We start from the raw sequence: 26,722 nt of genomic DNA, 5'->3' as shown, positions 1-26,722 counted from the left end.
TCCGCTCGGTCTGCCGTACATACATGGCGGCGCAAGATGGCGACCTCTCTAAAGCAAGGCCCTTGCTATATATATATACAAAAGCATAATTATAAGGCTACGAAAACCAAACGAATTTTATTTTATAGCGATTATACACTTGTATAAACACATTAATGGGTAGAATATTCAGATTCAGATTTGACAATAAACCATGCCAAATATTACACACTGGCCCTTTAAATTAATATCGTAAACATGCAGGCAACTAGTCGACTACTAAATGACGACTTTTGGTCAACTAGGAAAATTCTTTGTATAGAGCAGCAATATTCACCACACTGAAATATTTTTGTAACTTCAGCAAAGAAAAAAAAATATTTTAGTGTGTTTGGGGGAGATTTTACTACATTTGGTCAAATCCGCAATAAAACCTGCCGTTAATAAACAGCTAACCCATCACCAATAACAGATACACAGAATTTATCATAGATTGTGGATCCGTCTTTGTTTGTGAACCATTACGTCAGTGCCCCACATCTCAGCTTAATGCGCTTTTCGATTACCCTGGCAGCTTTGTAGTGCTTGTTATATGAAGGTAGGGTTATTGATAATTCATTGCACATGAAGACGTCATCACATTATAAGAAACGACATGTAACCCCTCCCATGACCCCTAACCTAATCTTAACCACTGTCCCTTTAAACCTAGTAGTTCATAGATAGCTACATGCTAACTTCAGCATTTCCATCAGGGCTTCAGCTACCAAGGAGCGAAGGGGGCTGATCATGGACTGACGTGTAGGTTATGGTGGGTATCCAGCAGCAGCTGTACTAACTCGCTGCAGAGGAGCAAAGTGAGGAATAGAAAAGGTGAGTAGGAGAAATGTAAGCTGTCTAGCAGAGGTTTGTTGGAGAAATTGTTCTGTAGAAATACTGAGTTTTCACCGGGAACACTCAACTGCTGTCTGGTTGCACTCACAAATACTCAAAGCTGGTGTGGGAGTAGCAAACTGAAGTGGCAACCAAGCTTTCTTTTACTGTACTCTGTGAGCATGTGATACTGGGAGCCCTCATAACTCAGGGAAACCTTCTCCATGAGTAACATCCACTCAGCCTTTACGTGCAGTAGGTGGGGGGACATGTTGTTTCTGAAAACTTTAATTAACAGGAGAGTTTTCTGCGTTTTCTTATTCATCCGTGCAGTTTATCTGGTGTGTTTTTTAGCAGTCTGCTGTTTTAGGTGGCATGCTGTGTGCAGACTGCAACACAGTGTTCCCTCCACAGCAGATAGAACAAATCTCCTGTCATAGTTTAAAGCAACAGGGAATGAAACTGCTTTTCAATACACCACTTTGAGCACTGCTTACCAATGAGCTCTACAGAGCCATTCGCAGACCCATTTGTTTGAAGAGGAAACTTTGACACTGAAAAAGAAACAGGCTTACAGCTGTGTGTGCATGTTAATTAGACAAGTGTGACCTCTAGTTTTTGGATGAAATTATAAAAAGGAATTAAATCCATACAGCAGATGAGGAGGAAAAAACACAGTCCAGGAGTGATGCAATGCCCGTTCACACCAGCATAATGGAGTCTTAATGGAGCAGGTTTTAATAGAGCTAGTTCAGATGGTTAAGTTGGAGTAATTAAAATTAAACAGACCTTCTACTGGAGCAGACCAATGGGCTTATTTCTATATTCTTTCAGATGATCATGTTTGAAAAGTGCAGGTTCTGCTGTTTGTTATGTGTAATGCTGTTAATATATATCAGTGTATAATGCCTCTGCATTATTCACCACTCCATTAGGGTCCATTTATTGGATGGCGCTATTTGTTTTGCTAATTGAAAGCCTCCATCTCATCTCTGCTCTCTTCAACCTCGAAACAGGTCAGACTCTCACTCTCTCTCTTTCTGTCTCATCTGCCTCTTTTCAGGTATCCTCAAGAGCTATCAGCCTCTTTTGGATCCATGAAAGACTGTCTGAAAATTATAACAGAACCGAGATGTGTCATGTATCAATTATTTAACATGAGTTACACACGACACCGGAGCCTCTGCACACATGTTGAAATGTTTGCACAAGGATGTGTATTTAAGCTCAGCTGACAGTTATTGTACATTTCTGCAAAACACAGCGACATTACATTTGTACATTTCACACGCATCACATAAACATTTCTAAAGTGAGGTAGTTCTGATTACTTGTATAAGAGCTGACTTGTCATCAGGAGGAGGGGATGGTTGAGATGAGAGGCCACACTACAGATGACCACTGTTCCAGACCAACAAACAAACACTTTATGTTTCAACTATAGGGCTGTTTATTTCAATTAATTAATCACAGAAAAAATAAGTTTAAAAAAATTAACGCTGATTAATCACATCTCGTGGTGTCCTTTGACCTGGTGCGTCACTGAGGGCCATGGTGGCTTTGTCACATGATGGAGGCAGACGAGACAACACTGCTTGGCCCCGTAAATGGAACATTTACAATTAAAAAAACATCCAGATGGAACTGTTGATAGGGGCGCCATTCTCTGCAATTGCCAGGGTAATACATTTTCATTCACTGGAGTAATGCAAGCCTGAAATATCACCTCAACGTTAAACATTTAGCACCAAACCCAGAGGTCTGAGCTAGCACAGCATATGATGCTAGCGCTAGCTGTCAGCCTCGTCAAGCCACACTCGACCTAGCATTCAAGCTGAGTAAGTCTACCTGTGACCGACTAACTTGCAAAATGGATTGCCAACACATTCTCACTCTGACCTCGTCACATATTGACGCTTGGTCATGGAATTTATACGTCTAAATATGACGTGCAAGGTACCATGGGTGTGTTGGCTGTTGACCTTCTGGAACGCCGTGTCAAGCTCTGCCTGTTATATACATTGTCTTCTTTCAAAATACACTTCTGTTTTCACAGGAAATTGAAAATTTATGAACAGTCTCTTTCAAAATAAAGGCACTACGCTGGGTTTAGGAAGAATCTTAGGGGATGCGAGCACCGCTCTCCTGGGTGAAAGTCCGTGTTTGGTGGACTCATACACAACCACCCCTGCCTGCCACAGTCGCACTTTCACCACCTTAACTTTTGTCCTTGTCTCGCCGTGTTTCCCCCTGACACTGCCAGGCACCATTAAACTATAACAGCAACCGGCCGCCTATCATGCCAACGTTAACGGACGCCTTTTTGCATTGCTTACAGACGCCGCAAGTCACTGCTCAAGCGCCAGATTTGCACGACTCTGGAGTGAGACTGGGCTTAGATTGCAGACCAGTTTCGGTGGTAGAGGACAACAGGGGTGTCCAAAATCCTGCAGCTTTATGACACATCTGCCAAAATTCACTTGATTAATTAGACTAATGTTTTTAATCACTTCAAGGCCCTAGTTTCAACATATCTGCAACATAATAATATACAAATGTTACATATCCAGGGTTTGCAGGAATGTACAATGCCAACATTTATTCTGGCGATTGCTGTGCATTTGCCTGATTATCACACACGAGCTGGTGGTTAAAGGTTAATGCATCACTCACTGATAAGCAGTGTAAGCGTGTGTATGTGGGAAGTGGCATGTGCATTCATTTGGCCAGAGGTCATCTAATGAGTTGTCTGGGGAGTAGAAATGTGTCACGAGGTGGTCAGTCAGAGTCTTGGTAAACAAGATCACCAATGCCAGTCAGAGTATTGTCTTCCAGTGGCCGAGCTCCCTGTAGCATTTGCCAAACATGAGGGGCTCTTTACTGTAGTTTATTATCTGTTGAGTTCATGACAACAACACACAAAGCTGAGTGGAAGCATGAGCATCAGCCCAAATACTCTTGTTGTCACCATAACCTTTGCCTCTCCTTCCTCCCCTACATTTGGACAAGATTACACTTCAACACTTGTCACTCATGTTAATGAGCTGTGTGACTGTTTAATGAATCTTTACATATCCCCTGAGGTAGCCAGTATCTGTGAAGAGACTTTGAAGAAGCAGATAGTGGAAAAAGAAACACTTCAGTTCACTGTTGAATGGGTTTCATCCGCTCTTAGCTTGTTCAAGGAAAGGCTGCTAACCCTACCTTCATATAACAAGCACTACAAAGCTGCCAGGGTAACTGAAAAGCTCCTTAAGCTGAGATGTGGGGCACTGATGTAATGGTTCACAAACAAAGACAGATCCACAATCTATGATAAATTCTGTCTATCTGTTATTGGTGATGGGTTAGTGGTTATTAAAGGCAGGTTTTATTGCGGATTTGACCAAATATAGTAAAATCTCCCCCAAAAACGCACTAAAATATTTTTTTTTCTTTGCTGAAGTTACAAAAATAAGTCATAATGGTGACTAGGGCTGCCCCCAACTAAGAATTTTCCTAGTCAACCAATAGTCATCATTTAGGGCCATTAGTCGACTAGTCGCCCGCATGTTTACGATATTAATTTAATTATCAAATGATTTATTTTGGGCGGGGGAACACAATGGTTTGAGTTGAAGGTGTGAGAAAGTAACATTGTTAACACTGTGCTACATTACAGAGAAATACAAAACAAACAAAAAAAAAAACAAGTGCACGTCACACACTGAGCGAGCTGCCTGTTAATGACGCTGTGGGCTAATGGGCATGTAGCTACTTCCATGTTTCATTTGATACGTCATGTTTGTAGTCGACCAATGAAGATGAGTTTACATATCACCTTGGGTTCGTCCTTCACCTTCTCAAAATGATCCCACACTTTGGATTTCCTGCCCGACATGTTATTAACTAGCCTGTGGAATAACCGCAGGTACCAGCCCTGGAAATTAACCTGACTCCTGTCTGACTGCTGAGCGTGGACACTTCCTGTGTCTGTCCTTTCAAATTAAATTCCAACATGATCCAGTCATACACGCTTTGATTTATTTTGACAAGGCACAGCTCCTAATAGAGGTTTTTTGTTTCTGCGACTAAGCAACCAATGAAATCTTGACAACTAATGACCTTTCTGGTTGACTAACATATGGTTGACTATTAGGGGGCAGCCCTAGTGGTGACACATGCCACATGCTACATGTGACAGATTTGCGTGTTATACTGTACTGCAGCATCATCGACAAAACCGGTTTCACAGTTATTACGACAGGTGAAAAAATATAAGATTATCCAAAAACTTATATTTATGATTAAGTATTGAGAGTTTTATTTTATTCACTTTTTATGTCCTGGTTTTATCTTGCTCTTCTTTCAAAAGTTGCAAATCTCAAGAAACACACAAAGCTGCAAAACATCTGAGAGAGCCTGAGCAACAAGCAACCAAACTGCACCGTGCCAAATCCTCCACAAAGCCAGAGAAGGAGGAGGAACAATAACTCCAGTGTTCCACCGAAGCCCAATCACAATCAAACACTTCTTAAACAAGCAGTATTGTAAGATACAGCTCACTGTCACCAACAGGAAACGCGGAAGAAATTCCGCAGACCACTAACCACACGAGGACACAATCCTCAGTGACAAAGCTACAAGTGCAGCATCATACAGCAGATCAGCCAGGCTTAATGTGCGGTGCCATCCCCCAACACATCAGCCTTAATCCCCTCCTTAGAACGGTAATAAATAAATAAATCACACAAAGGTAAAGCATTTGAAAAAAAACATGTCCACCTCCTCATTTCCAGACAGTAGCATGAAAGCAATGGGCCACCGCAGACAGACTGTCTGAAAGCATCCACAAGAACTAAAGAAAAAACACCCTGACAATATATTTTGACATTGAAAAAGTGTTGAAAGACTTAAAGTAAATACAAACAGTGGTGTGCAAAGTGTGTTGAGGGGCATGGGCAACAATGGAAAAGGGGCCCCAGTTAGGTTGGGAGTGTGCATGCATGATAAAATAAGTATAGGTTGAGTACAGAGATACACAAACATGACATGGTGGCCAAAATGAAGCATGAATTAAGAGTTCCCTCACGATGCCCCTTCAGATGAGTTAGGGTGTCATCTGCTATAAGCTTTTGGCAAAAGGTCACACCAGAGTAGCACTCGTGCAAACAAGAGGGGTATTTGAGGCAAGTAAAGAGGCACCTGGGGGGCACTTCTTAGGTGGTTTAATGTGAGGTTTGCACTTGAGTGGCCTGAGTGCAGCTCTGCTGTGACATGAAGCATGACAATATCCCAATAGGGAGCATACCCTGGTTACGTTTCTTACGCTTAAAGCAAAAAGGCCAGGAGGCAATTTTCCTTTGAGTAACATTGTAATCATGGAACAAAAAGCTGAGCACAGACCAAAGTTTACTTGTCCTGCATCTGACACTCTTCATACACAGTTTCCGCCTACAGTTAATACAGATCAAGGCAATAAAACTGGCACACAGGCTCCCATTTTACATCAGCATGTCATTACAGGCGCATCATAGAGGACAACATTAGACAGGATGAAATGCATCGAGACAACAATGAACAATCATCCCTGTAGAAAACTGCGGAAGATGAACACTTGACCACTGACCCCCTGCACACACACACAAACACACACACAAAGACATGTCCCTACAATGGCACTAAACATGTATGTATACGTATGTAAAGTATATGATCGTCCTGTTATACCATATGTAACTGATGGCACTCCAGTTTCTTGAGCCCCTCTCCTCTTCTTCAGCCAACATAAAGAGGCAGACCAACATTTGTTTGCCATCCACAGCTCCTCGGAAAAGTTATGCATGTGTTTCATGTTTTTTATGTCTGAGCTGAACAACGCTGAAAGATCAATCTCCAATTTGTATTAAAATTGCTCCATTACTGCTTACTCCTCATCCCCTCTTTTCTCTGTCTTCTCTGTTCCAGAATTGCATTCCTGCCCTTTTGCTCGACTCATCTAAAAAAACGTTATGTGCTATTGCTGTATCGTCCTTCCTCTGTCATTCCCTCTGCTGTGTTATTCCTTTTTCATTCTCCCCCTTGCTCTTTTTTGGCATTAGTTGCTCAGCAACATCAAGTGGTATTTGGTGGTACAAAAAAAACAGAGGTGAAGAAACAGCACATTCAACATGAGGGGGTCTTTTGTCATTTTGCAGTTGCTGGTGGGTCTGAACAGCACGGTACTGCCATAACGTTATTTTTTAAAATAACACATTTGATTGTAAATTCAGCTAATTGTCGGTACCCTGTGGACTGTTTGACCACTTGTGGTGCTGAAGGACTGGTTTCTTGGCGGACGTTTCCCTGCATTATTTTTATTCTATTGTGCAAGTACTTACATGCACTCTGTGAGCTCAGGGGTGATGCACATTTCTGACGACGGCTGACGTCAGTAATGTGCATGAACAGCTCTTGGCAGTGATTTGTAGAATGTGCTAAGGCATCATTAAAGGTACTTGTAAAGCTATTTTAGTGAAAGTGAAAGATTGCCCAGATTCACTCAGCTTGGCATTTTGCCGCACTGTATTTACTTTTTTTTTCGGCGATGTGTCTGAGATTTTCATAGCTACTTCTTGGATGCATGCTGCTTAAGGTCTGGTGCTTGGTTGCTGCCTTTTTATGAGGTCACCTACCTCACTTGTGCACTGTTCTGATGGAGTAAAATGTGACAATATCAGTACTCGTGATGAAGAATGATCCACACGTGGATGGCTGTGTTCAACCTATGAATCTTCAGGTCGTTAAAAAAACGACCTGAAGCTCAATCCTGAGTTTGTTCTGTAAATAGTTTTCTGATGAATAATAAATATATCAACATCTGATCAACTCAAATCAAATTCAGCCTTAAAATATTAACCTCCATCCATTTCCAGTTAAAGCCACACCCACTTCCAATTTGACTTCTGTTCAATCCGAATACAGATTAAATATTATCTTTACTTCATTCTTCTGTCTCTCCTGATTTAACTGTTGTAAGATTGTTGCTAACTATGTAGTAAACCCTATGTCAGGATATTGTGGTCATAGACACAACACCTATGTACAGTGCTTCATTAAAAATAGCACTTTTCACGAAGCGCTTGGATGAAGTGCTCCCCAGCGCCCTGCCATCGCTTTTCTGCTACATGTTTTCTTCTTGCTGATTAGACCTGCTCAGGTTGAAGGTGGGTGAGGACGCCTTTCAATTATGTGACTCCATGTACTAATAAGAATGGGTGCCCTCCAAAACGTTGTTTCCAGCAGTACACGCCTGCCTTAATTGTTGGCCCTGTGTAGCATGTTAAACACATACCATGCCTCCGAGAATCATTAACGATAAATACGTTTTACGTGGCTTGTTAGGGCTGAAAACCGTACTGTACGGTGTCTGTCAACACTTGAAAGCAGTAAGAAGATTACATCTCTACCACCTGCGGATTCAACATAACAAGTGGCACACTTGCTTGGCCAAATGGAAGCAATGATAAAGGTGCAATTTGTCACTAATGAGTGAAACAAAGCTAACAGGAGGGAGACGTCAGTCAGGCACAGTTTTTACTTGCCCAGACAAGTTCTGAAAGTGATCTTATCAGCTAACAACAAATTCACCTGTGTGGGTTCAGCAGGGGTGAGCATGGCCTTCAAGGATAAATACGATGTTCCTCTTTCACAGATGACTGAAAAGCACAGGTGTAGATTATAAATGAAAGATGGCTGGAGTCCATTTTTTTTTCCATTTTTGATACTGTGCACACTGATAACAGTGGTGGTACATGGTACAGTATGCAACCTCTCCACTGGAAGTTTTGCCGTATCTTGAATCAGATAACTTCACCGCCTTAACTTTAGAGAAGTAAGACTATCATTATCATCTGTGATCAGGATCTGAATAGTCTTCATGACATGGTGTTGCTTCTTCAAATGAAGCTCAAGAACTTTCAACAACAACACATTCATCACAATGCGCACAGCTAATTACAATGTACACTGCACCAATTAGCTCTTATACAAGTGCCTCTTGAACGCTGGAAGCTGAGTGGCCTCTGGAGTATGACTCCTTTGTTTGAACCAAATATAGATCTCTTTATTTTCCTCCACAATAAAAGATGCCTTTGCTTATTAGTCACATTTGATATCTAAGAAAGTACGGGCTAAGTTGTGCTCAGACTTGGGAGTATAATGCATCCTGCCTTTGCATCTGGCACTTACAAGATTATGCTAATTTTGCCAAAGGGTTCGAGCAATTAACGGAAAACCAAACAAGCCTTTCTCCTCTCTTCTTTAAGCTACTGTAATGAATTTATATGTTTGTCTGGGAGGAGCGCAGGATTCTCCCTGTGGATTTCCTAGAAATAAAGGTCTGTAGTGCAATACAATGCACAATAATTGCTATCACATAAGAGGAACTGTGCATATGGAAAGATATACATTTCTCTAAGCCCACTTTAATTTGAGTTAATGCTTTATTCATTATCATTTAGTTAATGAATTAATACAGTTTTATAATTCATTGTGGAAAAATAACAATCAAAACAAGACTTAAAAGCAATACTTGTCATTAACTCTTTACTTTTATCGCGTATAAGCAGTATATAAACATGATAATGATTTATAACAGGCTGTTATGTAGTTGTAAGCAGATTTAAGTGTTCAATGTATTTGTAAATGACTATAACTCCTCATGTGGGCATGTGGAGGAGCTGCATAAACAAATAATAGAAATGGTAATAATGGTAAAACACGTGTAATCATATAAAATATATCTTCAGAAACACTAAACAAACACTTTAAAACATTAAAATTCTGTTCACAGCTCCACTGAACTGTGTTATAAGCCATATATTAAATGTTTGTATACTAATTATAAATGCTAAATTGGAAGACTTGAAGTATAGTTGCCATTATGTCTTATAATTCAGGCTAAATGAAGACAAGAAGAGCTTTTTAATAGTGCTCTGTGGGTTTAACCTCATTCAGAAGGCTTTTGCATAATGTGTTCTCAACCAACCGACCTGGGCTGGCCTGCCAGTGTGAACCCCATAAAAAGGGGGCAAGCATGCTGGGTGGGGGGTCGGACACAGACAGGAGACCAAGACATGAGGGGCACTTGCAGGAAGCCTTTGCACACACACGAGACACGTGTTAATGGCACCACCAACTATAGTCTCCAAAGTTTCCAAAATGTCGAGTCTACACTAATCCGTATGAACAGATATCTGCATATGAACACAGAGCATGTGGCCAATGGGACAAGATTTTGGCATCATGCAGGTAAACAGTTTGTGTGGAGACAGGACATATTGGCCAAAATGCAATCTTGATACTGATTATCAGTTATCTTTTGGCAACAATTTAGCTTTTTATTAGCTTTTTGATTTATCTGCATTCATATACAGAGATCTGTTTATAGAGATTAGCCCAAATGCAGTGTGAATCTAAAACACCCTGTCTCTCTGTGTCTCAAGTTGCTGATCAGACTGTGAACAATGACCAGCACACAGAAGAGCCTGGATATCCATTATCCCTTGTCTGAATGCTCAACACATTCTCCCAACTCGTCAAATGAAGGCATTTGGTCAGTGGTTCCATGTATAACACTGTGACGCTATAGATACTCCTTTAGTGCCAGTTTGGACGTGTCAGGGTACTCAAAGACACTTTAATTAAAAATGATCATAAATAGAATACCGTAAAATACACATAACATCATTCACACATTAAAAGCTGTTCGAAAAGATGAGTTTTGAGGAGTGATTTAAATCGGAAGAGGTCGGTGCAGTCTCGAATGTGTTTGAGGACAGAGTTCCAGAGGGAGGGGGCGGTTATGGAGAAGGCTCTGTCGCCCCAGGTCGGGTGCTTGGTCCTGAGTGGTGAAGTCAGAAGGTTAGCATCAGAGGAGTAGAGACTGTTGGAAGAAGGGTGGCGGTAAAGCAGGTAGATGAGGTAGGAGGGGGCCTGGTTATGGGGGGCTTTATGAGTGATAAGAGGAACTTTGAATTGGATGTGTTGTGGGACGGGAAGCCAGCAGAGATTCTGGAGGACAGAGGTGATGTGATGGCAGGAGCGGGAATGGGTGAGCAGACAGGCAGCAGAGCTCTGGATTGTATCAGAGTTTATTTAGGACTTTGGATGATGTACCATGAAGAATGCTTTAACAGTAGTCAATTCTGAAAGTGATGAAAACATGGGTGAGAGTTTCGGCAGCAGAGGGGGAGAGCGATGGGCGGAGATCAGCTATGTTTTTTAGGTGGAAGAAGGCAGCAGAGGTTGCTGTCGAAAAATAACTATGTGGGGAGGAATGCAGAGTGAAGTTATCAATGGTGAGGCAGAAGTTGTGAGTGGTTTTGGTGAGAGATTTGGGAGAAATGATGATCATGTCAGATTTTTCACAGCTCAGTGAGTAGATGAAATAACTCAACATTGACTTCTGGTTTCACACAGGATAAAAACAACAGTCTCCTGGGTGAAGGTCCTGTGTTTGTTTGACCCATCCTTCCTCCCGAACTCCTCGTACCTGGGCTTTCTTGCTCTTTATACAACATCAGTTGCTCTGTGCGTCTAATAATGACATGGCCCTGTGCATCTCATACAAAGGCCAAAGGGTGCCTCGGTGTGTCAGTATCAGATGCCAAGTTACGATGACTAAAGGTTGTTATTTGACAAGTTTGGAGTAAGAACAGGTTGGCTGACTACACCAAAACCCCCAAAATATTGGCTATTGCCCCTGGAGGCTAAATCATCATCAGATCGATAACCAGTGGGTTCAAAGAATAAATGAACACCCATGTTACACTCTTTACTTCTTTCAGGCATCTAAGCACTGCAGGTTTCAGGGTGAAACAAGTACAAGGGACATTGCTGACGAACACTAAAATTAGTATAACACTTTAAGAAATATTGGTCCGAAAAACACTGACTACTGATGATGACTTTCTAGCCCAGTCTCACTCCAAAGTCGTCGAAATCCAGCGCTTGAGCAGTGAGTTGCAGCGTCAGAGACCAACAAAAAAAGGCATCCTTTAACGTCAGCATGATACGCGTCCGGATGCCGTTTTAGTTTCACGCCGCCCAGCGGCATCAGGAGGAAACGCGGTGGGACAAGGACGAAAGTTAAGGCGATGAATATCCAAGTGGGGCGAGCAGGAGTGGTGGTGGATGGGTCCAACAAACACGACTTTCACCCGAGAGACCGATGTTTGTGTCCCGTAAAATTCTAAAGCCAAACCCTGTTCTTTTTTCCTAAACCTAACAACGAGTTTTTGTTGCCTAAACCCAACCATGTGTTTGTTGTTGAGGGAAAAAACATCAATTTGCAGTGTTGTATCGACTTGTGCTTTTATTTTGAAAGAGACTGTATGTAATCGTTAAATTTCCTGTGCAAACTGAGGCGTATCTTGAAAGAAGACAATGCGTGTAATAGGCAGAACTTGACACGATGTCCCAGAACGTCAACAACCAACACACCCAGGGTACCTTGGACGTCGTATGTGGACATGGAAAGTCCATGACCAAACACGTTAATATGTGACGAGGTCGGAGTGAGAATGTGTTGGATTTTCACACTGACTGGCTCAACAGTGGTGCTGAATAAGTCACAATAGACTGAGTGATCACAGCAAATGTAAGATACTTGTCTTTTATCGTGTGTCACTCCTTTCTGACGTGTCTTCTCCTCAGGTCACTTATCTCTCCATGATACTGTTTTGCTCTTCTTTTGACATGAAAAACTTTATGCTGCAGAGGTGTGTGAAGAAAAACAATCTTACTACCTTCCTGCATGACTGAGAAGACTTGGGGAAATGTCAGCCTGTCCATGCTGAACAATGGCTGAATCATAGTGCTCCTGCATTATTAGGTTCAGCAAAAGTTCATGTTTTGGAAATTACAAACATTTTTGTATTGAAGCTTCCTCTAGCCTTCAATGACACTCACTGGTGACTCTGAATAACTGACTCACAGGCAGCAGTTAATGGTCCAATATTAGCCTCATATATCAGTCTAACACTAATGGACTGTATATTAGGCATCCAATTCTTACCTCCTGTGCCAACCTAAAGGCAGTGAGGAGTGTTTCTGCTTCATACCCACAAAAATCCTCATTTACTTGTTTGTACTATCACCAGCAGCACTCCTGCTCTCGCCACAAACACTTTTTAATCAAACACTGGATGCAACAAGTTGAGGCCTATTCTGTGGGGATTGCTGAAAGTCCTTCTGGGAGACCAGAGGAAATCATTAAGTGAAGAAGAAGTAGGCCGAGATAGAATGAGACAACAACAGCAGAGTAAATTACAACATTTCATCTCCCAAAATGGCTCCTGGCACATATTGATTATCACATGCTGATCAAATCTCAAACACTAAGGTTATTCAAGGCTAGATGTTTCCGTTAAGACTCAAGCTATTTTTCAGGGCTGATACTGATATTTGTGAGTTTATTAAAAGCACCTTAATCTTCATATGGAGATTAAGGTCATGACTGTGGAGAGTATGGTCAACAAGGTGAACAGGAAACTGTTAACATCGACTTTTTATGTTAATTAAATCCCTCATTTCTGTTGATTACTCTAATGATGATTTGATGAATATTTGCTCCGACTCTGTTGTAATTTTGTTCAACAACAAAAAAAATGTAATGAATTTTAAGTTTTGTGAGACAGCACTGTTTGAGACTTTAATTTACACAGCAGCAATTTTCTTACTTGTTACTTGTTATTCTGAATCGGTACACAATAAGTACCCATCTACCTGTTCTCAGTTTTCATATTCTTGTCAAGGAGGAGAAGCCTCTAAGACAGCAGAAAATAATATTTATGTTATTACCCCACAGACAGTTACATTTTAGTGGGATCAAAATAAAAAAAGACCCCATCACAACTGGCAAATCAACTGTTAAACAATATTTCTCCCACTGTGTGGAAGCCAGTCCTGGATGTTGCTAGATCAGAGTGTTGGCTAAAGTTAGCGGTTTGTCTTACATTCCCATCTGTATTATAACACTGGGCCTAACAAGCTCTACACTGCCAGCCTGGTGCTGCAGTAAAAGAACATAACTGATACTTATTTTCTGCATTGATCATCATCTGGTGATGTGCTGACTATTTGCGTGAACATAAAGCCTTAAGGCCTTTGCACACTGATTGTCACATGTCTAACTATAAATACGACTCCCCACCTTTAAAATTTCCAGAACAGGTTTGACTTCCTGCATTTTTCGCATCCATCAAGAGTCTTTAGAGACGTTTGGCCAAGAATCAGTGAGGAAAATGTGGCAGTGGGACACAGCCAGGACAAAACAGAAGGAACAGGGCCCACAGAATCATTTAATGACTCAGACAGCTCACTTTCAACAGGTCAGAGAGTAATTTTCACATGGATGATGATGATGAAGAGGAGGAGGATGTGGAGACAGAGAGGGAGGACAGCTCCGCCCCTTCATGCAGCTGCAGTGCCAAATGAAAGATGGTGAGGTAGTGATGACAGCCAGATAGGTAACTCCAGTGGAGAGAGCTAAAGGAGGAAATGCGTCTCTTCATTTTGTCACGTAGTGCAAATTTTCACAACTAACTGTGCGTAACAACTTCTTCCGGATGACTCATGAAAAAATGCGTCTGAAAAAAACAGACTCGGTGTGCAGAGGCTTTTAGTCTGAGTCTAATGGCACAATCATGTAGCAGCTATGTAGCCATCAAATGCATATGCTGTGTTTTCAACCAACTCGTGAGGCTAACGCTAACTTATTTAGCTATCTAGCTGTAGCTGATAAAACCTGCTAGAGTCAGTTGTCGTTTCAGCTGACAAAATCAACAGCTGTTGGCAAGAAACGTGAAGCCTGATGTGAAAGCGACAGTGTCAGGGTTGTTACTCATTAGAAATTAACCGTTACTTTATTACTCACTGTAAAAAGTGACGTGTTACACTACTTGTTACAATCTTTTCGCCTCACTCCGCAGCATCACCTGACATGCACTGTCACAAAAGTGCCAGTTAGTATAACATTAAACCATGTATGTCCACATATCGGCACAAAACAATATTCTAATTCTAAGTAGGAATTCTGTTAGATGATGACAGACTTAAAACAAAACATGTTTCAGTGTCACATGAACTGCATTTAACAGGCCAAACAAACTTAATTAAGCCCCAAAGACTGGTAGGAGGCCCCAAGGCAGACCCAAAACACACTGGATGGATTACATATCTCATCTGGCCTGGGAAAGCCTTGGGGTCCCGCAGGAGGAGCTGGAAAGCGTTGCTAGGGAGAGGGACATCTGGGGTGCTTTGCTTGGCCTGCTGCCCCCGCAAACCGGCCCAAGACAAGTGGATGAAAATGGATGAATGGATGGATTGCCCCCAACACTGGAAAATAATTGCTCATTGTTTCGAAAAAAAATAAATAAATAAATAAAATTGACCTAACCTGATCTCACCTCTTTACATCGTATTATGTGATGGTGGCATGTGATATGTGAAAATTATATGCTGGAGGAGTCGCAGCTTTTAACACGTGATTAAGGTTTGTAAAATGGTTGCAGTTTTGTTCACCAAAACTACTTAGTTAGGTTTTGTAAGAGATGATGGTTTTGCTAAAAATAGTTAAAGCGCCCTGTAACATCATTTCCGTCAGGAGAGACTTGTTCTGAAAGAGAAGAATGTTTATTTACCTGTGCACAGAGGTGTGTGAAATGTAAAAAGTCTTTGTCGATTAGACCCCATCATGATGTCATCTATTCCAGGAGGGTGGTTAAGATGTAGTAGATTAGGGAAGTGGAGGAGGGTGCGATGATTCTGCCTAAAATGACAGCTGACAGGAGCAGAGAGGAGAGCAGATTCAAAGTTTGGCAGCAGCAGCATGAATGACTGAAGGAGATCGTTGCAAAGTCTGAACCAAGAGAGGGAACACCCATAGTTGGGAGTGGGATAGAGAGAGACTTATGAATGGATATTACATAAGGAAAGTCGTCCTGATTGAACTTACGCTGAGCTTCATCAGTATGTCAGGTAACATGACATGAGTGCATCAAGTTTAAATAAGTCAACGCTGACCTGGGGTGTCACACAAAACACAAACTGCGGTCTCCTGGTTCAAAGTCCTGTGTCTGTTGACCGATCCTACATCTTGTCTTCCTTCCTATGCATACTTTCTTGCTCTTTATACTACCTATGGTGTCACAGCATTATTAACCACTGCCCACTGTGTGACGTCGTTGAAAGGATCCTAACAGACTTTCCTCTGGCGTTATTTCCAAGGTGCCGGCATGTAATTTTAACATATTCGTGCCACCACCATGTAATGTGGTGTTAAGAGGTCGTGGTCATTTCACATATTTCTGTAAAACCAGGCTGGATGAACCGGATTATGTACTGTGTGAGAATGGAAAGCTTGACAGGCATAGCAACAGTAACTAATGGCAGTGGGGATTAGCAAATGGTCAATTGCATGTCTAATGCTGCAGAGGGAACACTGAATGGAATTCACGGGGAATGTTTTGTTTGAGTAGTCAGGGTCTGGTGGCCCGTCCCTTCCCCTCCCTGATCTCATGCCCTTCATCACAGCTTAATACGGCACTGACTCATCATCTTCCCTGTGTTTACCCTTTCTCCTCTCCCTTTCAGCCCGCCCTGGCTTGCATACAATACAAACTTGGTTCTGGAGGATGGAGCGTGCAGTACCTGTCATCTCTTCATTATCTCAAGGCTTCAAGCACACACATTCTTTCTGCGTCTGTGTGTCCGTGTGATTAAGGTGAGGGTCACTTCATTCTCTCCAAAGCCCCGAGGAGAGAAATGCTTAACTCCTCCTTCAACCGAGCCACACAGATGCAAAATGACCCCTGAAACATGCCGTTAAAATGTCAGCGCGGCTGGCTCACGGTCAAATGGTCAATAATAGTCAATTTACCTCTCTACAGCTGAAGCTTTCAGTTTACCGCTGTCCCTGAGTGTTTTAATTTCCAGTCTCAATGGGAAATTGCCTCCCTGGTTTTTCAAATTTAAATGCAGAAAAATGCCCTGCTCCTGTCGGCAGTCTTCATTTGCTAGGATTTATTGTCAATAAATACAGTTACAGTCAGAGTTAGGGGGCTCAGCCTCTCGTTGCAGCTGTCTTTAATCAACATGGGCTAAAGTGGCTGTTAAATGAAATTCACGGTGTGTGAGGACACATGATGTCTTCACTTTTGAAATTTATATAAAATGTGAGGAGATTCTTTTAACAGCTGAGGGCAGCAACAGAAATCTTTCCTTATTGCAGAATGTTAATGTTCTCTAAAGTCTTTTTTTTTTCTTGTCACAGAAACACGAGCACTGTTTCCCTGGATAAATGACTTGTTATGTTAGGGAGTGAGGCTGAATGAGGATAATAGCTTAGATTACATCATGTCATTTGATCAGGCATTGTGAGCATTTCAGATGAGAAAAACAACCTCTTAGTCTCAAAGGAACTGTTACTGTGATGGTGTCACCAACTAACACAGCACAGTAACTTATAACAGCAGACGTCTCAACCACCAGCACACTGTAGATTATTAGGCAGAGGTGTGGACTCAAGTCACATGACTTGGACTCGAGTCAGACTCAAGTCACAAATCTGATGACTTTAGAGTCTACTTGAAAAAAGACTTACAACTCAGTTTGGACTTTAACAGCAATGACTCGTGACTTTACTTGGACTTGAGGCTTTTGATTTGAAAATCCCCTTCCCCCAAAGAGTACGAGTTGTTTTTTGTTTTTTTTAAAGTGTGCCATGAATCAGTTAATGTCCCTTCATTTCTTGAATCAACTACGTAACATTAACACTATTTGTCCATGGCAAGTCCACACTTAATTCCCCAGACTCACTTTGTTTGAACCAATCTCACAGCATCCAGTCGAGTTGCGGGAGAGAACCATGAGGGACTGACATTACATTACTGAGCACCTGTTGAAAAAAATGTTCAGAATATAATTTCATTTACATACAAAAACTATGTGGTTGTCAATAAAAATAAATTGCAGTATGCACAATGTGCTGGTTGAAAATTACACACAAGAGACACAACAACTTCCAACGAACTTGTTTTAACTTCTAAGTGCAAATATTAAAAAGCATCATAATTTTTTTCTAAATTTGATATATATTTATAATGTTGTTAAAACTGCATTACATGTGGTGAAGAGCACATTATGACTTGTTTAGGACTCAGTTTAGGACTTGGGACTTGACTTAGGACTTGTCAGTCTTGACTTGCAGCTTGACTCAAGACTTGCTCGTCTTAACATGAGACTTAACTTGAGACTTGTCAGTCTTGAGTTGGGTCTTGATTCGAGACTTGAATTTCTTGACTTGAGATTTGACTTGGGACTTGACTTGAGGTTTACAGTTTAACTCAGGACTCCCTTGGCTTTACTTGGGACTTAACTTGGGACTTGTAAGTTTTGACATGCAACATGACTCAGCACTTGATTGTCTGAACTTGTGACTTAACTGGAGATTTGTCAGTCTTGACTTGGGTCTTGACTTGGGACTTGACTCAGGACTTGCTCCTCTCAAGTTGGAACTGAACTTGAGTCTTGGGACTTGACTTGGGGCTTATCAGTCTTGACTTGCAACTTGACCCAGGACTTGCTTGTCTTAACCTGGGAATTCACTTGGGACTTGTTAGTCTTGACTTGTGACTTGACTCAAGACTTGCTTTTCTTGACTTCAAACTTGTCAGTCTTGACTTGTGACTTGACCCAGAATTTTTCTTATCTTGACTTCAGACTTGACTTGGGACAGGACTATGGGCTTGTCAGTCTTGACTTGCGACTTGATTCAGGACATGCTTGTCTTAACTTGGGACATGACTTAGGGCTTGTCAGGCTTGACTTGCGACTTGATTCAGGACATGTTTGTCTTAATTTTGGACATGACTTAGGGCTTGTCAGGCTTGACTTGCGACTTGATTCAGGACATGCTTGTCTTAACTTGGGACATGACTTAGGGCTTGTCAGTCTTGACTTGCGTCCTGACTCAGGACTTGTTTATCTTGATTTGGGACTTGACTTAGGACTTCTTAGTCTTGACTTGCAACTTGATTCAGGACTTGCTTGTCTTAACTTGAATTGGGGCTTGACTCAGTGCTGACTTATCTTGATTTAGGACTTGTCTTGGGATGTGAGTGCCACGACTTGAGAGTTACTTGTGACTTGGTGACTCGGTCCCCCCTGCGCTATCAGGTCCCATACACATTGAGGCCCAGTGTACAGTGAGGCATTGTGGGACACAGACCACATTGTGCTGCATGGTGGGCTGTTTCAGCTAACGGGATTAGACCACTGATGTGTGACATCATCATTTTCAGCTCAAATAAGGGGTTTAGCTCACATAAGTATTCCAGCGCCTGGTCAAATAAAGGTGCACAACAATCGCCTCTAACTACATCTGATGCCAGAACTGACTGTTCTGTGTACATTTATGAATCTAATATGGATCCATAATGAGAGTCAGATAAATGGGAGCTGGTTGTGAAGCTGCAGAGTAAAGCTGCGATATAATAACGCAGTACTATGTTATTATTTCAGAATTTGATGCTAAGGTCACCTGTTCTGCAGATAACACATTTTCAATGAATAAAAAAAAGAAAAAACTAGTAATGGGAACCAGATATGCTAATCATTTTCAACAGTGGTGAAAAATAAAGAGGGTCTGGACATAATGTGAGTGCTCCAAAATGACGACAGCACTTTGCCGGCATATAGTTTATTTCCAAATGAAAATGCCAATCTCCCAGGTAGAATATTTTCCCTCTCTGAGTGTGACAGGACTTCAAATGGCCGTGATGTGAATAAGGCTGTAGAGGAGATGTGGGCTAAATATCAAATCCATCAGAGGCAGGTCGATATGTGTGACCTTGTATAGAACATTCTTTCTCACTTGTCTCGGAGGAAACAAATTTCTCATGGCTGTGACAACAGAGGAGCATCATTTAGGAGGAAACAGTGGATGGGATATCTTCTCTTAGATTTCCTTTATTCTTGCAGCTATTCAGTGGTGTTCAGATCTTTTACTTGAGTAAAAGCTCCAATACTACACTGTGTAATTTCAAGGAACAGTCATACATTGAAACATTACTCAGGTAGTAGTCTGACTCACAGCATGTGGACTGGGCGTACAGGCAGAAACACATTAGAAAGTTGTTTCAGCAGCACAGTTGCGAGAAGGAAATGTTGGCATTGTACATTTCTCCTGCCAAAAGGTCCAATCCGGCCCTCTAGATGACTTTGCACAACTAATATTGATGCACTAAATGCTGAGAGGTTTCAGGAGCAGTTTACACAGTGAGTAGATACTTCGTGTATAATGCTGCCTTAGAGGCTTTTTCAAAGTGACCAGAACACAGCTGTCTGAAATAACAATAAGTAACTTTCTATGGTGACATTTGGTCACCTCCCCACGTGCAAATGTCCCACCAAACAAGTTCCCTCCTGAAAGTATTTTGCAAGAGCATCCTGGGCTTAGCGCCACCCAAAACATTTGTGATTGGTTTGAAGAAACACACACAACTCAGAGCATTTTTCCCCTTTGTGAGGAATTATGATGGGTTGAGTCAGACGTTTCTCCAGAGCTGGCACAGCACTACAACAAAGTCTGGAAATAGGTCTGGCCTTGACAGTAGAAGTAGTACTCAAGTAGTAAAACTTAATCTTATCAGCAAAATGTAGTTAAAGTCCTTATGTCAGCTAAGGAATGTTTGCTGATGTTGTGGAAGGGTAAAGATATCCCTAATGTGAATATGTGGCTTGATGATAATGTCAGTGCTCTTCAGGTAAAGAGGATCAGATATATTAGAAATAAGCAGGTAAGTTTATTTAATGCCATCTGGCAACCTTTATTCAACATGTGGAGAAGATAACAGTGTGATGCTATTTGCAGATTCTTGTTTCCAATTTAATGTAGGATCCTTTGATTTTGTTTTTGGCATCTATGATTGGTGGGTTGGGTGCTTTATCTCTTTCTTTATTTTTTTCTATTGTGTTTCTTTTAGAAATTTTAAAAGAGAATGGTGTCTATACCAGTTTTGTAAATGCAGAGGTAGTTCAGTCCAGTGGAGATTGGAAACCTAACACATTCTCACTTCAACCTCTTCACTAGGGATGCTGCGATCCAGCTTTTTCACTTTCGATCCAATACCGATACCACAGCCCTACTGTGCGTTCACACCAAACGCGATGAACGCCACAAGTTTCCATTCAAAATCAATGTAAATGACGCGATGACACGCGATGTCGCTTCGGGCGACGCGTTTCAGGTGATAAGAGCGACGCGATGAAGCGATGACGCGTCCATCGCCTCATCGCGTGTCGCTTTAAGTTGAAAAATTTGAACTTTTCAAGCGACATCGCGTGACACTGTGCCGCGACATCCAATCAGCGTTGATATCCAACCATTCATAAAGAAATTATAAGCTACAAACCGGAGACAGATGGACAGGCGCTCCGCAGCTGGGATGGAGCACCTGTAGTTGGTGTCCAGGCGGGAGACCCTCGCACCGATACGGGCCAACAGGTCCTCAAACTGGGCCAGCGTCAGCCTGAAGTATCGCTGGAAACGACCGTCATCCAGACGCAGCTCTTGCAGGAGGTGATGATATTCACCCAGCTGTGTGCGTTTCTGGAGGATATTGTGAACCCAGACACGGCGGCGTTTGGGTCTCCGATCCAAATCAGATGTCCACAACAGATAAAGAGCAGCTACGGTAGTTAACTCGTTGACGAGAAAATAGCGGGAGGTGAAGAAAATTGCAGGAGGAGGGTTGCGTCATCGCGATTGAAGCGACGAAGCGATGATCAAAAAGGTGACATTTGTGATCAAGCGACGCGATACTCGCGTTACAGGCGATGACATCGCATCCATCGCATTTGGTGTGAACGCACGGCTAGTACCGTTCTGATACCGATCCGATACCAGCGCATATTTCTATCTCTCTGTTCTGATCAATAGGTTCACTTTTTTTGGTACTTATTTTGTAATGTGGAATAATAGAAAAGGCTTGATCAAGTGCTATTACTCAAAATGAGAATAACATACTGCCCGAGATGAATAGTCCACAGCAGTAGGTTATTATGACAAAACTTGAGCCATTTATTAGATATTTAAATATTTACGTTTATACGTTTAAGACACGTTTTGCATTCAGCCGTTCCGTCTTTTTCGCTTTTCAGAAGAAAGTACTGCCACACTGCTGACATTTTTTTCAACTATTCACACTGTTTTTCACCCAGTTGTTGTTATCACGTGACCTCCCCCTCCCACTCTCCTCTCTTCTCTTCTTCGTGTGTTACAATGAAGTGCTGGATGGAAAAGCTGGAGCAGATTTGTGGAATGGAGTGCTAGTATCGCACTTTTCCCCTGCAGTGCGATCCGATCCAATCCACGTTTTTTGGCTGGATCGCAGCATATTTTTGATCCGCGATCCAGATCTTAGCATCCCTACTCGTCACATATCAACGTTTGGTCATAGACTCTCCACGTCCAGATACGACGTGCAAGGTACCCTGGGTGTGTTGATTGTTGACACTCTGGGACGCCGTGTCAAGTTCCACCTGTTACATGGATTGTCTTCTTTCAAGATACACTTCTGTTTTCATAGGAAATTTGCCATTTACATACAGTCTCCTTCAAAATAAACATACTACATCAGTACAAAAACACAAATTGACTTTTTTTTCCTTCAACACATGTGGTTGGATTCAGGATAAAAGAACAGGGTTTGGCTTTATAATCTTAAGGGACACAAACACCGCTCTCCCAGGTGATAGTCCATGTTTGTTGGACCCATCCACCACCTCTCCTGCCTGCCCCACTCGGATTTTCGCCCACTTTCAATTTTGTCCTGCTGTGTTTCCCCCTTACAACGCAGGCCGCCCTTTAACTATATCGGCAACTGGCCATGTGTCATGCCTATGTTAAAGGACAGCTTTTTTCATTGGTGTCTAATATCCCAAGTCACTGCCCAAGTGCCGCATTTCGACAAAATCACCCTACAATTTATTAAATGCATCTCATCATATGTTTTTTAGGGTTTATCTGAAAAGTATCTGAAAGGTAGTGACTAACTTCAAATGTTGAATAACGTCTAAGTTCCCAAAATGTATATTTAAGTACATAACGTGAGTTACTTTCCACCACTGCAGATGATTCATGTTCATGTCTATTTTATTTTTGGTCAGATCAAGTTAGTCATGTTTCCATCCTAACATGGAGCAAAACCAAATTCCCAGAAAATCATCAAAAGAAAATATGAATTAATTTGGCTTCCGCTCACCATCCACTACTGTTATTCAAATATGAACATACTAACTTTCCCACCTTGGTGCAGCATAAAAACATTTTAAATTCAAGCGTTATACCACTCAGGTTTTTTATGTGCAAACTCAAAGAATGCGCATGAAAACACGCGAATGAAAACACACTTTCTGTGCATTATATCAGTGCAACACACCACACTCAACTACCAAAGAGCACTTAACTATAGGCACTCAGGGACTTTTAAAAACAAAAATACTTCAGTGACAGTGGAAGTGGCACAGTATGAGAATGTGTAGTTGTCGGAAGGTTTTAAAACAGTGACATGAAAATGTGATTAAGTATAAAGCAGGAGAGATTGAATGAGTACTTTCAAGTGAAGCTGGAAAATGGGGATGTGAAATGTAAGACTGTGCTGTTACCAAACCAACCAGAACTGGGTTCCACTGCTCATAAAGTATTTACTGTTTAAACCCTGGCTTATCTTGCCTAACGCTGTGAAATAAAAACTGAGAGAGCCACAAAAGAAGAAAAGGAATACTGGATTAATGCATGCTTACACACATTATAAACACATACAGTGGTAATTGCCCATCCAGCTAACACCAGCATTTTCAAGGAATTAATAATTCACAGAATCAATTATGCAGCTACTCACACAGAGACAGGCAAGGTCTGCTTCAAAATCCATCACAACCCTAACTCAATATTTTGTCTTTTATAATACACCCACACCAGGCAGGTGCCAGTTTAACTGAAGCAGTATTATTAAATTATTATCAGGAGAATGGCTTTAAGGTGTTGTTTTAGTATGATGCAGCTTTCCTCCATGTAGTCTGATCTGTCTCGCTTAATGCTATTAATTAAATATGAACACAGAGATCTATCCCCGCCTTGTGTTGCCTCATTCCCCTTTTCCTTCATTTTCCTGAGATCCCCTCTTCCTTTTCGTGTAAAGAAATGGCTTCTGAAAAGTCTACCTGTTAAATGTTTTAACAGGTGCTGCCAAGATCTATTGTACGGTGTCTTCCCCGCCCTGTGAGATTTGCCTCCCTTGTCCTTGGCTGGTAAACACAATCTTCACGCTTGTCCCTTACCTGCTATTTAAGAGCTCACCGGCTCACTACCTCCCAGGAGATGCACTAGAATTTATTGGTAGGGAGGTCAGAGAGCCTGTTGTCCTGTTCAGGATTCATTGCCATGCACGGATACAATACCTCGTGCTCAGGATGGGAGAGTGCAGAACGGGGCTCATCTGAACTTATTCAAATGAGAGCGTGTCTTTGAAGCATTTCATGGGGTGAGCTTTGTTATGGGTCCCCGTGGATCTGCTGTTGACAGTCTCTCAGGTTTTCTAACGAAGGGAGCCTTGGCATGCGCCTTAGGGCTTGTTCACAATCACTTGCTGTGCCTCTCTGATCACTGCCTCTACTTCTTTATCTCCCCTTTTAAATATGGCCTTGAAGTCCACTTGAGGATTTGGAAAGGCAAACACAGAACAAGAACGTATACACTAGGTACCAGTTCAGCGCTACCACAGGGGTGTCATTTTGTCCACTGAATCATTAATAGCAGTCCGAGGTTTTTCTGCAAGGATGTTCTGAGAGTGACTGATGCCTGGAGTCCACTCTGCCTGCAACAATGGATTCAGAAAACTCCTACATGCCTCTCCTCTGACAGTCCCCATCTATCACATGATTAATACTGCAGGGGCTGGAATATTCATATTACTACTTGATGATCTACTGCAGGAAGAGACGATACTAATGACTAACAATCGGGAAACCATTATTGTATAAGGATAATGATGAGTATGTTTGTGGCTTTCTTATAGAAATTTAGGGAAATATGCGAACAAACATTGACTTTCACTCGAGGGAGCAGTAGTCACGTCCCGTAAGATTCTAAATCCAAACCCGGTTCTTTCTTCCTAAACCTATCCACGTGTTTTTGTTGCCTAAACCCAACCATGTGTGTTTGTGAAAGGAAATAAAGTAGTGTGTTTATTTCCTGTGAAAATGGAAGTGTATTTTGAAAGAAGACAATATAACAGACAGAACTTGACACAGTGTCCATGACCAATACATCAATATATGACGAGGGGTATGTGAGCCGGCAACGTGTGATGCACAGGCTAAATAGCACTGTGGATCGGCGGTGCACTGGCTGTGGCTCAATGAACAGACACATAATGGATTAACGTCTTAAACAAGCCAGCACCATTTTATTTCTGACACTAGCAAAAAGATTTTCATCCAACTCACTCTCAGCATCACTGTAGAAAAACACTTCATATAAACACTGACCCACAACTGCGAGTCAGATGCACTAATACTGACAAAAAAGCAAACTATGTGCAAAATAAAATATAAAAAATTGCAAAACAAGTGTAAATAAAAGGTTAATAATTAGCAATATAAACCAAATTTGTCAAAGTACTGAAACATACATTTATGAAAACCAAAATATCAAATTTACAATAAAACAAAATATATGGACATGACTGCATCATGACCCTTGTGCTAACATTACCTGTTCAACTCTGCTGTGCACAATAAACTCTAAACATGACAGTGTCACAACAATATAAACAATAAATATAAAGTGACTCTAAACAAGAGCTAACACTTAAGTCACCTAAGTGATAATACAATTTTAGCAACATGAAAACACATTTACTTAACTCAAATCATTGCTATGAGACCTACAGGATTACAGCTACAACTGTGCTTTACCACTGGAAGCAGGCAAACTAGCATGATGCGTTGTCTATATGTCTGAGCAGATACACACAATTAACCACACAGCATAATATTTTATATACGTCACAGTCATCCTACAACACAGAAAAACAGTTTCTTATTCATTCTCCTTTGACTGAGCATAAACTAGAGAGTTTAGAAGGAGTTTTCACTGTACCTGTGGATCAATGAAGACACACAAGAAGGATTAACGTCATAATATGGCCAGCGCCATTTTGTTTCTTGTTCGCGCTAAGTAGAGCCTGGAGAGAAAGTACGGATCAACAGGAACGCGCGAGCGCCATCTACTGATGTGGTGGTGTAAATCCACGATGCGTTCAAGTCAACTCTGTAAGTGTAGTTCTTAACAGTGTTCTCTCAGACCTCCTGTAAGCTGAAACCATTTCCCTCAGTGGAAACAAAGCTTTTATTTACTTTAATTTCACAGATAAGAAACAATAAATTATGAGGACAATAAAGCCTCCACAAAAATAGCATTTTAAGTCTTGTGTGTGATTTATCCTGGCTTCATATGAGCAGAGGAAATCTCCGCTCGTCGCTAGGCTAATCTATACAATGTAAAATGCCATAGACTTGTGCTAGTAATGTTAGCATGTTATATTTGTTTGGAAAACGTGTTTAGTACAAGACAGTTGTTTTGTCAGTGAACCTTGTGAGTTGTAATGGAGCCAAATTTTCTAACATTACCTTTGTTAAATGTTGCTGCTGTCCCTGGCTTCATATGAGTAGAAAGAAGTCTGCTAGCTGCTAGACTAATTTATATAATGTAAAATGCCATAGGCTTGTGCTAAAAACTTCAGCACGTTGCATTTGTGGGGTAAATGTGTCCAGATAAAGACGA

General features: G+C 41.5%; 1 protein-coding gene across 2 annotated transcripts in view; it reads right to left on the bottom strand.

Annotated features, from left to right (window-relative positions):
- olfm3a (olfactomedin 3a) overlaps window positions 1-26,105 on the bottom strand; it is a 57,922-nt gene extending 31,817 nt beyond the window's left edge. Inside the window, exons 1-3 of one of the 2 annotated variants that reach the window (XM_050056165.1) lie at window positions 26,039-26,101; window positions 17,692-17,770; window positions 15,516-15,655 (exon numbers count right to left, since the gene is read on the bottom strand). The gene's annotated coding sequence lies outside the window, so the exon portion shown is untranslated. Of the gene's footprint in view, window positions 1-15,515; window positions 15,656-17,691; window positions 17,771-26,038 lie in introns of both variants that reach the window. The other variant, XM_050056167.1, reaches the window with a different exon arrangement.
- Window positions 26,106-26,722: the final 617 nt, after the last annotated feature.

Source organism: Epinephelus moara, chromosome 11 (assembly GCF_006386435.1).
Source record: "Epinephelus moara isolate mb chromosome 11, YSFRI_EMoa_1.0, whole genome shotgun sequence".
In the NCBI taxonomy this organism is placed as follows: domain Eukaryota; kingdom Metazoa; phylum Chordata; class Actinopteri; order Perciformes; family Serranidae; genus Epinephelus; species Epinephelus moara.
The sequence above is the reverse complement of the archived record's forward strand: the minus strand, read 5'-3'. Positions and strand labels throughout refer to the sequence as shown.